We start from the raw sequence: 16,351 nt of genomic DNA on the forward strand, positions 1-16,351 counted from the left end.
GTTATAAAGACGAGAAGGCAGGCGAGTCGACCGAACTCTCAAGGCCTTGTTGGTGAGTCTGGAGCAACTTTTACAAGTTGCAGGAATATGGCCTTCCCCCAAACAAAGGAAGCATTCTTCGCCATCTTGGTACCACAGGAGGTACATTTCTTGAAAAGTGGAGCTTTCTTGGACTCCATGGCTAGAGACAAAACTAACACGTTCTCCCTTCGTGGCAGCAGAAAGAGAACTGGAGGGAAGAGTGCTCCCTCCCCCTTGGGTCATGTGACGGAGGGGCGGGAAGATTGCATGCCCCAAGGGGAGGGGGAGCACTCTCTTAGATTTTGCTAGAAGCTGACAAATCTTATCCGTGGCTGGCCTGCACCTGCGCAGTCCCAATGTGTGCCTGCATAGAAGCCACGCAGATGAACTGGGGGATTGGGGCCTGGTAGCTAGAGGCTTCTAATACACTTCCCAGAAGGGATAAGAATTTCTTTCAAGAGGGCCTGAGCAACTCAGGCGTAATCCGCTCTCAACCCACACAAGGGTTTAGAGATTCCCAAAAGGCTTAAATGCAATTTGATCTTATGACATAAATGCCACATCTGGCTTGCTAATCCTCTGGTTCCTGAGCATACACATTAATAGACTGTACTGGCATGATCCTGGCTCCACTAAATTAAATTTGGGAGGAGAAAATAAAGTAAGGTGTGGACTTAGTGAAGGATGAAAGCACATGAAGAGAAACTCAACAGCGTATAATGTGCTGCAACTAAATACAGATGTATAAGCCCCTATTTTACTTGGCATGGGAGCACGGGCATCACAAACACTCAGAAAACATCCCATGTTAAGGAGACCAGTTGACAGCAAGTGCAGCCAAATCCACGGGGGAGCCCATAGCAGAGCGGGTACACTGGGCCTTTCCAACGTTCTCAACAACATCATGCACATATGTGCAACTCACTCAAACAGTGCTTCACTGCAAGATGCCATGCACTCCTCAGCATTGGGATAGAGACGTTGCTACAGGGGAACTGGGAGCAAAATCTTAAAATACTGAACCATGACCTGGAATTAGGAGGAACTGGACAAGTCTTGTTGAGACTAATGTGCTACCTATGCTATGATCATCATCTTGCACATGCACAGTTTTTACACAGTTCCTCACATTTCAGCCATTTTCACACAGGCTATTTGCTGTTGGGAAGTGTGTTTTTTCCCCTGCTTCCGCACAGCATCCTTCCAATTTTGCTGGTCCCGCCCCCACAACCGCCCATCACAGTTGTGGTCATTCCCCCCCTGCCATTTCTTCCCCCTGCCACCAGGGGGCTTTAAAAAAATCTGCAATTCAATGTTGTTATTTAGCCATGCTTGTGAAATGGGCTTTCTGAATTGCCCGGTTTCATTTTTTAAAATAGTAAGGCTCTACCTCCTGATTTTATTTTATTTTTTAAAGGAAACCTGAACATTCAGAGAACCTGTTACACATATTAATGTAATAATATGGAATACAGCTATATAGCAGAATTCAACTGCTAATTTTAAAACAAAAATGAAAAACTGAAAAGGCCCTGGTGGTGACGTGCAGTGCAATGAAAGCAGCCAGTGGACTGGGGCCAGGAACTGCTGTGTGGAAGCCCCCTGGCCAGGATACAGGATGATCTTGACAGGCTGGAGAATTGGGCTAAAACCAATACAATGCATTTCAACAGAGATAAATATAAGGTTCTGCCTTTAGGTAGGAAAAATCAAACGCATAATTATAGGATGGGGGAGACTTGTCTTAGCGGTAGTGTGTGTGAAAAGGATCTTGGGGTCTTAGTAGACCAAATACTTAAAATGAGTCAGCAGTGTGATGCGGTAGCTAAAAAGGCAAATGCAATGTTGTTGCAAATGCGATAATCAACAGAATTATAATGTCCAGATCATGCAAAGTGATGGTATCGCTTTACTCTGCTCTGGTTAGACCTCAACTAGAGTATTGTGTTCAGTTTTGGGCACCACAATTTAAGAAGGATGTAGACAAGCTGGAACGTGTCCAGAGGAGCCTAGCAAAGATGGTGAGGGGACTGGAGACCAAGTCCTATAAGGAAAGGTTGAAGGAGCTGGATATGTTTAGCCTGAAGAGGAGAAGACCGAGAGGGGATATGATAACCATTTTCAAGTACTTGAAGGGCTGTCATATGGAGGATGGTGCCAAATTGTTTTCTGTTGCCCCAGAAGGTCGGACCAGAACCAACGGGCTAAAATTAAATCAGAAGAGTTTCCATCTAAACATTAGGAAGAATTTTCTAACAGAGCGGTTCCTCAGTGGAATAGACTTCCTCGCGAGGTGGTAAGTGCTCCTTCCCTGGAGCTTTTAAAGAAGAGGCTAGATGGCCATCTGTCAGCAATGCTGATTCTATGTCCTTGGGCAGTTCATGGGAGGGAGGGCATCTTGGCCATCTTCTAGTGGTTACTGGGGGAGGTAGTTGTGAGTTTCCTGCATTGTGCAGGGGGTTGGACTAGATGACACTGGTGGTCCCTACTCTATGATTCTTTGATTCTACATAATGTCTACTGCACACGTGTCCCCACTACTGTTGAGCACATGGGGACCTTTTATTTTTAATTTCATATATTTTAATAGCAAACTTACAGGAACAGCACAAAAGACAGACATAATTAAAAACATGTACTTGTATGTCGTACAACTTAGTTAGAAAAGTATGGATGGAATCTACCACATGATAACCATCTTAGACACCATATAGTTGCCATCAATAAGAAATTTACTTATTTTGTTTTTAAAAATCCAAGTGCTGGCATTGTCCAGAAAAGTTTGACGGGCATATTTTATAAATGTTATAAAGCTGAACTGCTAAAATTTGTTCACTGAAATGGATTTTGATGGCAATAGTGCTTTATATGCCCCCATACTTATATTAAAAATATACACACAAATGAAAATGAAAGAAGAGTTTTCTAATACCCGATTCTGTCCCCTATTTTTGTTTGCGACCATATACTGAGGCACCTTTTAACCTCATGGGGAAAAACTTTCACTGCTACCAATTACAAGAAGAAGAAATTTGATTTGTTTTGAGAATGGCAAATCCATCTTAGTTGAATTTAAGCATGCTGTACACACATGCAGCGTGCTAGCTGGGTATCTTTTGGCATGATTGTGACACATTTGGCGTGGATGGCACACAGTTTGGTGTCTTCAAATAGGCCAACCAGGTAGGCCTTGCTTGCCTCCTGTAAAGCACCAACAGCTGTGCTCTGGAAATGCAGATGTTTTGAAGTCCTGAGCAATTTCACACACCAGGTGCTGGAAAGGAAGTTTGTGGACCAGGAGCTCAGGTGACTCCTGATAACGCTGGATTTCACGAAGAGCCACTGTGCTCGGCCTGCAGCGATGAGGCTTCTTGACCCCACCAGTAGAGGGTGCACTCCTGTGAGCGGCTTTTGTTGTGAGCTACTTCCTGGGCGCCTTCCCACTGGTGGGTTTACAAGCAGTTTGCTTGGTACGAGCCATGTCCCTGCAAACTTCTCTTTCTTATACCCCCGTCTGCTTAGGCTGAATGTGGCTGCCGAGCAGGCGAGGAAGAGCAAGGAGGCATTACAGCTACTGTGGGCGATGAGAGCACAACTGACGAGCACGCAGGCACTTCCTGGATTTTGAGAGAGCAGGCACCAACAGAAGGCAGATGGATGCCAAGAAGGAACTTCATTCTTTTTGTTTCTCTAGAGGTAGTCGAGACAAAATTTATTTACATAATCCTATTCCTTATGGAACACCCAGCTCAATAATTCTTCATCCAAATCCCCTGGTGATGTGAAAGAGGGCCTTGAGCCACTGCATGAGTGCTGTGGTTAAACAGCTAAGAGTGGAGACTGAATCCCAACACGACACAGGCCGGGATTGACTTGAAGGGCCTGCCATATATGATGAGGTCCAGTTGTCTTTTCTTCTGTTTTAAATGCAATCTTTTAATACAAGTCTGAAAACCCCACTAGGGTGCTAAAAGAGGCGAAAGTAAAATGTGGGGGGGGGGAGAGGAGAGGCGGTCTACCTGCCACCCCACTGACTCCTATCAGCTACTATGACAAAAACAAATTACATATTTTAGTCATAAGACAACTCATTCCATTTTTGGAGTTAGATACTCTTGGATGGCTAGACTCAGTGGTCTGTTAATTTTAAGTGTGTCAACTGCCCATACAACCACTTCCTTGGAGTCTTCCATTTGACACAGTCCTTCACAGGGACTCCCTCAAGAAGCTGGTTCAGAGGCGGCCCCCTCTCACACATCTATCATTCTAGCAGAGGCAAAGACTCTGCTCGGCTTCTTGGCAGGTCTCCACATCTTCCTTCCACACCTTTGTCATTTTGTGCTCCAACCCAGCAATTCCAGACAAAGACTAACAACATTTCTTCCAGCAAAGGTTTTTCATGAGTTGGAGCTGATGGAGAACAGCTTGTGCTGGCATCAATGGTTACATTTTGAGGTTCTCCTGGGCTTCTGTGTTTATGGTCCAACAGCTTTTCCCTTGTTTGTTTTCAGCTTCCGAAGCAATTAACAAAGTTCCAATTTGTCTCAATACTTTTGGCAAATTCTCCTCCAATTCATTTTTCTTGATTTGCTGCTGCTTTATCTTTCCTTCAACAGAGTTTGTGGCCACTAAGTTTTTCCTAACTTGAGGCCACACTCTTCCTTTCTCAAGGAGGCCTCCTTGTCTTCAATGGCTTCCATGACTCCATTCATTAACCACACCAGCCTTTTATTGGCAGTTTCCTCCTTTCCTAGTCAGCGTTGTATCCTCTCGGTGAGCTTCTATAATTTTGGTTTTAATCTCCAATAATCTTGAAAAGATCTGACCATCTGAACTCTTCCTGTTAATTTCCTTTGAACTAATCCTCTAATCTTTGAGAAGATGTCTCTTTTGAAATTAAACTTTTGAAGTTTAAATGCATGTTAAGACTTTCAAGGCAAATTACTGGTAACATATGTTGAACTGGGGCATTTTTACCTTCTGCACTCTCTCCTTCAGGAGACACTCTGATTTCTTCCTCCAACCTCACATCACCTTCAGAGCTTTCAGAAGGAAGGGGGAGGAGACAACCCACTTCAGCGGTATATTACTTTTCAGTATTCCTACCCGCATTGATTCTGTGGAAGCGTCTGCTGCTACTATGTGTTATAATCTGTTAAGACTCTCTTCTCTCCCACACCACCCCTAACACATTATCTCTTATACTTCCTGTCAGACTCACATCCAGGGACAGCCATTTCCCAATGATTCTCCACGTTCCAACAGATCTCAGATGTGGCCAATACAATCATGCCTTCCTTTAATCCTCAGCATTCCAGTTCCCCCATGTTGGCCTGAAGGTTTGTAGCTTTGACATATAAACAACGATGCATTCCTTTTAAGACATGCTTTTCACGTACAATTTTTCTTTGACTCTGCCTGTTCTCCAGTGGAACTGGGATGCTCCAACCTTAACTGCTGGGAAGGGCGGTTCTACAGTGTGTGACCCGCCTTGTGGGGTTCCATAAGGCTCAGTTTTGTGTCCCCACCCCAACGCAATTCAATCTCTATGTACCTTCAGGGAAATCATTTGTTATTTTGGACTAGGATATCATCAATATGCTGATCACACCCAGCTCTGTATCTCTTTATCCAAATTGCCTGGAGACACAGTAGAGACTTTGAACCAGTCTCTTAACTGCTGCAGTTAAATGGCTAAGGATAAACAAACAGAAACTGAATCCTGACAAGTCAGAGGTAATGTTGGCTGGGAAGACTGAGGTCCCGAAGGACAAGGTGCGCACCACTTCTGGTGGAGTCCAGCTGACTTTCAGGGACTCAGTTAAGGGCCTGGGGGTGACATTCGATCCAGCTTTATCGATGAAGAATCAAGGTGACGCAGCTGCCCAGAAGGCATTCCACCAACCCCACTTCCTCCCGAAGCAAGGGGAAAGGAAAGCACCCACTATAAAGATGCCCTTCTCCCTCTCAGCGAGAACAGATTATTATTCTTATTATTACTATTATGCATTTACTATCCCCCTTTAAGCAATAGATGCTAGCAACATGATTCTGTAGTTCGATAAAAAACTTCCCAGAATTGTCAGGAAGTTTGACCTCTTAGTTTTATCAAGCCAACGTCTACCATGTTAGAACCAGCTGCTTTCCATAAACACTCACTTACAGGCACACCCACTCCCCAAAAGAGAAATGGAGGTGCCCGCCTCCCAACAAATCAGCCACAGACCACAATTACCCAGCAGGTGACCGTGTGCTAGCAATCAGCCATGAATATTAACCAAGAGCATTAGCATAACAGTAGGGGCTTTGAGAATTCATTCCTAATGGGAATTAACATCATGGCTGGGGGTGGGGTGGGGGCGCCAACTAGGCAGAAAGAAAAGACCCAGAACCAGACAGATGCCTTCAGCTTGCCTAACCTTTTCACATCCAAGAATCTCTCAACACACCCACCTATTTTACACCCTACTATAAAAAGCATCCTGAACAACTCATCACTTTACAAAAAGCATCCTGAACAACTCATCACTTTACGTACTTGGAGGCAAGTACCGCAATTTGCATAGAAACAGCAAATGAAAGGATCCCACCCCAGTGTTAATTTCAGAAGCTGGGGCTCCTCAGGCAGGGGACTGGAGTAGACGCCTACGGACCCCTCCCTCCCGATGGATTCTGCCACAGATCTGGGACACAACCAAAGCCCACCAGTACCCAAGGTGGCCGTGGGCAGGAGTGGATGGAGGGGGCAGATGGAAGCTCAACAAGGCTTGCGTTCTGCCCAAAGATACACAGAGGAAGGAGGGAAGAAAAGATCGTGGACAGAGAACAGAAGAGTCAAAACAGCCAGAATGGAGCATCAAAGAATGCTCTTGAAGAGACACTCACCACATGAGCTTTGGTCCATTTACAAAAGGAAACATAGTGCTAGAAATGAAAAATGTCCTGAAGTATTAAAATCACAAACAAAAACGCTGGTAGGAATCAAATTCTCTTGAACACAAAATTAAATGTGTTATTTGGCAGAAACACTTCTGTACAGGCACAGTACGTAGGGCTGGCAGCATATTTGGATACAATGTTAAATTCTGTAACACTGAAAATAATGAACTCTTTAATAATGTATTATAATTAAACACATTATAGCATATTAATTGCTCCCCAAATTATTCACATTTAAACATTCCTGAAAATATGTCATTTACAGCATGCATAGGAATTATTACCAAGTGCTGAAGATTTTATTTCATACTAAGCATTTACAGTAAAACACTGTCTTAACATTTCACTCATTCCAAAAGGGGGATGATCATGGCTATTTTAGTGGTTCTCCAAACTTCCCATTGGAAAAACTGAACAGAATATCAGACTTTTTAATATTGTATATTTAGAGTGAGTAAAAGCTCACCTTAAGAAGTATTTCACTCATTTTAAAAGAGAAAATTAGTCTTAAGAGGTTTTTTCCAGTGCTCCCCCAAATGTCCTCTCCATTGGGGGAAAAAGTCGTCAGCAGAAAAAACATGGGGGAGGGGGGAATATTTTTCTGTGTTTTTATTTCCTTCCCAGGTCTTTGCCTCTCTACACAGCACTTACCAGCAGCCCTGTCTACTAACTCAACAGAGAAGAGGAAAGACTCTTGTGTGCTTAGGAACTATGTCTCTTGGTGTTGCAGCCAGTTAAGCTGCTTGAAAAGGCACAGAAGGCGCCTCCTGCCTCATGCTGAATTTCTGAACTGCTCACTTGTTGCTTCTATCATTCACATTCTCCTCCTTCAAATGCAAACTAAGATCTCCCCGTAATGCTTGGTCCTTCCATTTGCTTAAACAAGGGCTGGCAACTGTGCCCTAGAACGGCAGACTCCCTCCCAACAAGGACAAGGAGAACCACGAGAATCTTGAGTATGTTTTATGACACACCCCAAGGGGACACAGCATGACAATTTCCCATATGGATCAAGGGCACTTCCTACAACATGCATAACACTCTTCTGCTACGCGCCACAGCAGATGTGCCAGGATTTCCCAGTACATGAATGGGACCCATGAGGGTAGAATGCTTGAAAGCCATGCTGGCAGAGGAAGACTTGGCCTTTTGAAAACTAAGCTCAAAACAAACATGCAGAAAGGTTACTCCAGGCCTACCCACGCTAGAAACTTAAAATAGCCATTTTCTTAGCAGGAACTTTAATTCGGTGAAGAATCACCAAAAGCACTTTCATGCCAGTTTTCTAAAGCGAATCAGCAGCAGGAAGGTATCCTTTAGTTCTGAAATCATTCCTGTCTCTGACCTGGTAGTTTCTATACTGTTCAAATGTTCTTCTTCACAGCACATTGCCACACAGGCCTTGTGCCTGCACTCAGAACAATTTTGCTGCAATTGCAACTCAAAGATTATTTCCATATATGAAACCAGAAAAAAAAACCTTTAGCAGAAGCAGGAAAGGGTCCAATGGCAACTCTGGTGGCAGACGGCTTTCCCACGAAACAAGGCCCCCCTCTGAGTCACCTGAGCACAGAGGGCCAAGTCCCAACTTCCGCTGGCTCGGCCCGGTGTTGGGATTAAGGCTTGATTAACGCAGACCCAGGACTTTCTGGTTCTTCAAACAGCTCCTAAATGCTTATACAAAACTGAGGATACAAACATCTTTCCACCTCCCATATTTCAAACAGGAAATAGCAAAAGATCCATTACTGTAATCCATTGGACAATTTCCCAAGGAGAAGAAAACCTGAAAGGGACTGAGAAGGAGCTCAATTTCAGCTCCTCCTTGTACCATGACCCTCCCCCTCAAACTGGTTGAAACCCAAGGCCACAACTTTTCCACCTTTCATTTCCCATATCAACCAGCCCCGGACTCCTTTTGACAACAAGTGTGCAGACAGCTAGGCAAGCAACAGGTTTTTCGATCCCCAAAGGAGCCCCCGCGGCATCTAGCCCCGGGGGTGGGCAGAAAGTCCCTCGGGAGGGAGGGCTCAAAGTAGCTCTCCCCCCTCCCCCAGCTGCTCTGCTCACTTCCTTGCCAGGACACTCCTCTTGCGCAAAGGAAGCAGCAGCAGCAGCAGTGCATGGCTTCCCTTTGCTCTGGACTGGACAACAGTGTGCATTTTACTCTCTCTCCCCGCCCCCGCATCTTAACGACTACTCATTCGACCCAAGGGCCTTGAGCAGTATCACACTGATAAAGTTAAAAATAATCCTAGGAGCCTGACTCAACTCATTTATTCATTCATGTTGTTATACCTTGCTGTAACTTGAGGGGGGGGGGACTTCACAACAGCCAAAGTTCAATGCCTGCTAGGAGCACTCTCAGTTTCTCTCCAGTAGGCATAGTTGCCCTCCCTTGAAGAAGTGGAAAAATGCGTAACTCTTTTATATTGGAGTGAAAAAGCCATTCCAAAAGACGACGCTCCAACGTATGAATTCGCCCCGACTGACACAAACACAATCTATTCAAGTAAGGAAGCTTCTTAGAGACACCATCCACTGCCTGAGTTCTGAGTTAATCTGGCTAACATGAACACTCTTCTATATCATGAAACAGTTAAATATTTTAAATATTCAGGAAAGGCCCTTGGATATGACAAACCTAAATAAAAGGGGGAGCAAACTCTAACCGCTCTGTTGCAAGGAGCTCAGAAAATCCAGTTCGTTTAAATGGCTCAAAATCAACATTCAAGCAACTTCCATCCCCTATAACCTCAGATCCTCGATCTGAATTCCCAAAAAGGGGATTTCCCCCACACATCATAAAACACGGGAAGAGCCTTGCCAGATCAGAGCAGTGGTCTACCTGGCCCAACCATCTCTGCCACGCAGCAGCCAACCAACTACCCCGGGGGAGTCATTAACAGGACAGGTCATCCTCTGGGTTGCCTTCCTCCTCCTCCACTGACCTGCCATTTTGTGACAGGTCGCTCCCAAAGCTCTATTTAAAAAAACAAAACAGCAAGAGGTTTCCACCCACACGGCCCTCCTGCTTAACGCGGAACCACAAACAACAAAGGGCAGAGCACAGGTGTAAGCCGACAGGTGGGTGTAGGTGATGGGGTGACTGCTGGGCTGAAAGATGGCCGTCTTGATTTAGAAACAGAATTTGGGGGTGCCCACAGTAAGGTGTGGATCCCCAAGGCCGAATTTTCCACAGAGCTTTCCACACAGCAACAGGAGGGGGTGGGAGGTGTACCACTCAGCCAGCCCCCACCTAAGCGGGGCCCCATGTGGCAGAGGGGGGCAACTGAGGGCTCTGGGGGCAGGGGCTGCCATCGGGAGCCCTACCCCCAACTCTCTAAGTCCTGCCACAGATGTTGCCAGGGCAACCATGGAGACTTCTGACTCAGGTGGAAAACTGTGGGCGATCTGGTGCAGCCAGGCTATGCCCTAAAGAGGATTTGCCTTTTGGGCGGCTGCTGAAGGCACAGTGAGGGCGGGTTGCGAGTTCAGGTTTGAAGGCTGGGCCAGACTCTTTGCTGCTCACCAGGAAAGAGCCTAGATTCAGAGAAGAGCTGATGCAGGAGCCCTTCCCCTCCCCCTGCCGCACCACCCAGCATGCAGGCTCCTGATGCCTTCCCCCCACCATGAGAACTCCCTCCTCCTACCACAAAAACTCCCTCCCCCCCACCCGCAAGTACTGCTGCACTCAGATCTGGGAAGGAAAGGTCCAGTCCGTGGATATGCTCAAATAGGGGGCTGCCGCACCTTCCCTGCCTCCACCCCTGCCCCCAAACAATTGCTTTTTGGGGGGGGGAGCTCAGCCCCTTCCCTGAGTCCTTTTGGTTCAAGATTAACCCTCGTACATCTAGAAGGCTCACAAGCATTTCCTAGAGGCCATTCCCCACCTAAGAGAATGCTGGTAGGCCAGGGAGGGCGGGTTATAAATCACAAAATGAATGAATGAATGAATGAAAAATGAAAACCGGTCACTGGTCATTCAGCTATCTGTTCTCAGGGACACAAACAGCCAACAGATGATGCAGAAACCAAAATGGCCAGATTGCTGTACTTCTTGAGAGCTGCTTCCTTGCTTTACTGACCAATATTCAAAACTTTTACACACAGACTACCCACGCTTCTGGAGACATTTGGGAAAGGGTTGTAAGATCTGGCCGAGAGAAGCGAAGCCCCCCCCCCCATCCTGGGGCTGGGCCTCTGAGGGGGAAAGCCGCCCTCCGTGGGCTTGCCAGGGGTTAAAAGGCCCCTGTTAATGAAGTCTAGGAGATAAGCGGCAAGCGGGAAGCCTTTGTGCCCTACTGCCCCCCCTCACTTTCTTCCACTCGACCTCCCCCCACCCCCCCCCGCCCCAGACACACTTTGGGGCCATTTTTTCACTGGGCAGTTTTAACGATGCTCATTCAGGCCTCCCCTCAAGACAAAAACACTTCTAGTTTCCAAATGGATTTACACGATGCATCAATGAGGCAGGCGCAGGTCGCCTTGGCAACCCAAACCCACGGCACAGAGCCCCGCCCCCTCTCCTGTGCTTAAGCACAATGCAGTTGAGAATCTGGAAACGGCCTCAGATAAAGCCTGATGCCTCCGTTAACCCCAAACGGCCCCTTCACCCCACCCCTCCTCCCCAACAGCTGCCATTTTGTAACTTCATTAAGCCAACAAAGACCTCCTCCTTGCTGGAGTCTTGGCCAGCATATTCAAAAACACCCTTAAAGCAGCTGAAAGGGGGCAAGATCTAGCAGAGGGATCCTCCCCCAGGCCAAAAGCAAGATGGGAAGGAGGAAAGCTGAAGGATCCATCCTACTGGCCAGAGGGAAAATCCAGAAAAGAAACAAGGCCCCTCTGGCTTCAACCCGGTGGCACCGTCCTCCGCAAATAAGCCCAGCTGCCCCTTCCTCAGAGATTCATTTCTCACGCGGAGAAACTGCTTTGCTTCTTCAGGGGGCTCTTCGCCTTGTAGCATGACGGACACGGGACGCTTCCACATGGTGGCTTTAAGGCTGCTTTTGAATCTGCAAAGGAGGACCAAAGCAAAGGGGAGGGCTTTGCTGCAGTAAATGCAGGGGCCACGGAGCGCTGCACAGGGCGTTACTCTAGCACTAACCACCCCACCCTCCAGCAGGCTTTTTGTGTAGGTGGGGGCTCACTTGGTAGCAAGAATAATGCTGTTTGTTATTACATGACAGCAATATAGCAACTACCAACTTTTAAAAGACAGAGGTACGAAACTCTTTCAGGAAAGGTCATACCAAAGCAAGTTTGAGAAAGTGCAGAGCTGAGCCAGGGAAAAATCACAAAGGCAGATGACCCCACCCCCACCCCAAAACACACTGCAATCTTAGGGGGGGCAAAAACAGAGAACTGAAGCAGCCATGCATGCATTTCTTACTTTTTGCACATATCCACATGTCCTGCTTCAAAAATGCTTCTTGGTTTTTTGCATTTTTACTGAATTCTCCCAGCTCCAAAAGTTGCCATATAAAATGTTTTCCCTTGACTGCATGAAACATGGCTGCACAATAACCCTTTTTAAAAGATCTGTGGTAAAATTAGTGAGGAATAACATCTTTCTTTGCCCAAAGCGCAACGAGAATCCCAACTCCCACATTTTCAAAAATTATTATTTAGAGACCTCCTCTTGAGCCAAATATATGCCTAACATTTTAAGGGGGTGGAGAATTCAACTGCTGCTGCTGCCACCTCAGCCCCCCTCCTATCTCCTACTAATGAAGATGGGATGGGCAGAAACTCCCTCCCCCCACCCAACCAGAAATTACAGCTGGTCCCACAAGTCTCACTGTGGCTGCAATGCCCAAAAGGAAGAAAGGAATCCTGTCTTTCCATAAAAAGAAAGCAGCGAGAGCAGGCTGAACCCCTGGGAAAGAAAATGTGTGCAAATATACTGATCCGCCAAAGAGAAAAGCACAGCAACCTGTGAGAAAGCAGGAGGGTTCTACAGGCTTAGCTGAAATCACTACACACACACACACACACACACCCTGCAACAATCTTTGCCTTTCAGATATTAAACTTTGGCTAGGAAAACAGTTTCTGAGAACAGAAAAGAAGGAAAGAAACCCAGCTATGCCCACCTGTTTAATTTTCCATGAACCTGCCCCAGAATCACAGCAAGCCACAGAACGGGACCTTGGTTACTGACCGTGAAGGTTCCTTCTACTCTAAGGAAAGGAAGGCATCTTGGAGACAGATGGGTGATTCCTTTCCGGTCCTAATAGCAGGCAGGAACTAACTGATTTTCCACTTCCTGCTTCCTGCCTGGAATCGCCCTCTGACTCCAGTTTCAAAACTTTCCGAGCTAGGACTTCTCAGGAAGATAGAACACAGGAAGCTGTAATGAAAGGTCGTGAGGAAGAGTCGAGGCACGCAACCGCGGAGTTGGCATGGAAAATCTCAACTTTATATTACATCAACTGTAAGACATAACAGTACGTAGAATAAAACACTAGGTTAAACTGAGTAATGAGTGATAGCAGATGGTGGCAACAGTGACCGATTTCAATTACCTTGCTGACAACAGGGTATTTGAGGTTCCAGAGGGTGCTCCAGTCTTTGCCCCAGGGTGGGGCAAGATGCCCTCCTTACCTCAGAGCAGAAGGAACCTTCACCGTAAGTAACCAAGGTCCCGTTCTCACTCTGAGGTGGAGGGCATCTTGGAGACAGATGGGATGTCCAGAGCTATAGTGTCTAAGGGTGGGAATCGTCCTTGTCAGTGACGTGGTGGAGCACCCTCTGGCTGAAATCCGCGTCTGCTGGAGAGAATGCATTCAGGCAGCAGTGGCGGATGAAGGTTGGAACAGGCAACCACGTGGCTGCTTTGCAGATCTCCTTGACTGACGTGGCCATGCTGCGGATAGAGTGCACTGTGATGCCGGGGTGGCTTGACCTATTGCTGACCTCGTATGCCTCCTCAGCTTGGACATTTTTTTGCCCCTATTGGGGGCCATCGGGGAGACAGTGATTCAGACTGCCTGAACAGAGTCCCGCGGTTGAGGTATATGCGCAGCGCTTGCCTCAAGTCGAGCGTGTGCCCGTCCTTTTCCCTAGGATGGAGTGGATGTGGCACAAAGGAGGGAAGGTGTAACTCCTGCCGCCCGTGAAAAGCCATGATAACCTTTGGGGACGAAGGTGTGGTCCAGCCGGAGGAACCACGTAGTCCTCGTGAAACACACAGAGACTTCTCCTTGCTGACAGGACACCCTATTCTGAGACCCTGCATGCGTGGCCATGGTGAGAAAGTTTGAGATACTCCTTTCAGGGCAATTATGTGAGGGTGTCTTGCGGCGGCGTGGTTCCCTAGGAAGGGGTTGACAGTAGCAATGGCCACCAGCTGTTTGTGCAGGGTGGAGGCCTTCAGTCCCTGCTGGACACCTACCCTCCTGGCAGGGACTCCGGCTGCAGAGGGAGTGAGAGGGTCCATGATCTTGTGCCTACAACCATCGTACAAGAGCCTTCCACGCGGTGTAGTAGATCCTTCAAGTGGATGGCTGTCTGGCCTCCACATGAGGTCCATGGTCCAGGGCTAGGGGCCCCTGCATTTCAACACCCAGGTGGTCAAGAGAAGCCAGCCTGGATCTGGGTGCAGGACAGGTCCCTGGCGTGGCATGTCCCTGGAGTTCCGTATTCTCCAAGGGGATAGCTCCCTGATGGTGGAGAACCAGGATCTGCGTGGCCAGGCAGTTGCCATGAATAGGGCCATTGCCTGCTCCTGGCGCAGCTTCTGAAGTGATTTTGGGATCACTGGCAATGGTGGAATGGCGTAGAGCAGTCCTCGTGGCCATTCAGCGAGGTGAGTGTCCACTTGCTGTGCTCTGGGGTGAGTGTAGCGGCTGCTTGCTGGGTAGGCAAGGAGGTCCACCTTGGAGATCCTCCTGAAGCGGTTGGTGCTTCTTTTTTTAATGTTCATGATTGTAGCAACCACTTGCCCTCACTGATCCTTTACCTGCCCAGCCAGTCGGCCTGGGTGTTGAGCTCGCCCTGGACGTGTTCCGCTCAGAGATGAGGGTTTCTCTGTGCCCAGTGCAGAATGTGGTGAAGTGAGGATGACTTGAGCCCCCTCCCCCCCCCCCGCTTATTCAGGTGAGCCTTTGTGGAGATGTTGCCAGACCGGATTGGCCTGTGGGAGCCCTCGACCAGCGGCTGGAAAATAATGACAGCATTGTATACAGCTCCAAGTTTGAGGCAGTTAGTGTGTATGGATCTTTCTTCCTTCTCCCCAGGTGCCCTGTGTTCTCGGCTGGTTGACTGTGGCACCCCACCCCTCCAGACTCGTGTCGAGTACGATCTGGGTTGTTCTCTGGTGCCCCTGTTGCCAGACTCCGAAGTTGCAGGGGTTGGTCTACCATTGTAGGTTCCTTTTGGTGGAGCCGGCCAGGGTCAGGTGTATGTCCCTCTTGGTGGAATATGCCGCTGGTAAGGCTTGAGGCACCATTTGGAGGGGGAGGGGCGTGTATCCGGGCCCAGGGCACTGAGGCGGCTCAGGCAATCGTGTGACCATGAGGTTGGGCCAGGGACATCAAGCTGGCTGACCTTGATGCTGCGCTGCTCTATATTTGCAATCTCAGTAGCCTTTGTCCCTCGGGAGACAAAGAGAGCGTTGTGCCTGGTGTCTATTATGATTCGATGGCGAGGCAGCTTTGTCCCTGCTGATCAGGAATCCATGGTTTTCCAGTGCCTGGGTCACTCACGCTGTGTGCTGGCCAGCCTCTTGTTTCGCGGGAGCACAGACCAAGATGCCATCTAGGTACGGGTAGACGAGGAATGCCTTCCCTCCTGAGAAGGGCCACCATGGTGATCAGCACCTTGGAGGACACTCTGTGGGTGGACGAGGGGCCAAATGGGGGCACCCTGAACTGAAATGGCAACCCCTGTCGGTGAAGTGGAGGTATCGACAGTGGCCAACGTGAGTGGGTTATGTAGAGGCATGCCTCTGTCAGATCTATTGAAGACATGAAGTTCCCGAGACGTAGGGCTTCGACAATGAAGCGCAGGGCTTCCATCTAGAAGTGCTTGGCGTGCATGAATCTGTCCACATCCTTTAAGTCCAGGGTCGCGCGCCAGTTCATGTCCCTTTTGGGAATGGTGAAGAAGACCACGAAAAGTGGCATGCATCAGACCTTGGCTTTGGGAGGGAATGAAGGGACCGAAGGGATGGGCAGGCTGAGGGAGTGTGGCCCCTGCTGTTTCTCTTATGGCTTTGGCCATGGCATTCTTCTTGCCCTTTGTGCCTGCTTCCCAGACAGGCATCCCCCCTGACCCAGTTAGGCCAGGATTAGGGACTTAGATGGGAATCTGCTGGCCACGCCCCCCTCCGCAAAGCCCTCCTGGCTACTGTGTTGGCTGCACCGGTCTAGTGCTGAGCGACATG

General features: G+C 48.1%; 1 protein-coding gene and 1 pseudogene across 1 annotated transcript in view; both read right to left on the reverse strand.

The window, feature by feature from the left end:
• EFNB1 (ephrin B1) overlaps positions 1-16,351 on the reverse strand; it is a 118,632-nt gene that overhangs the window by 51,528 nt on the left and 50,753 nt on the right. The window lies entirely within an intron of this gene.
• Positions 3,094-3,508, reverse strand: LOC130486193 (histone H3.3A-like; annotated as a pseudogene).

Source organism: Euleptes europaea, chromosome 13, assembly GCF_029931775.1.
Source record: "Euleptes europaea isolate rEulEur1 chromosome 13, rEulEur1.hap1, whole genome shotgun sequence".
Classification (NCBI taxonomy): Eukaryota; Metazoa; Chordata; class Lepidosauria; order Squamata; family Sphaerodactylidae; genus Euleptes; species Euleptes europaea.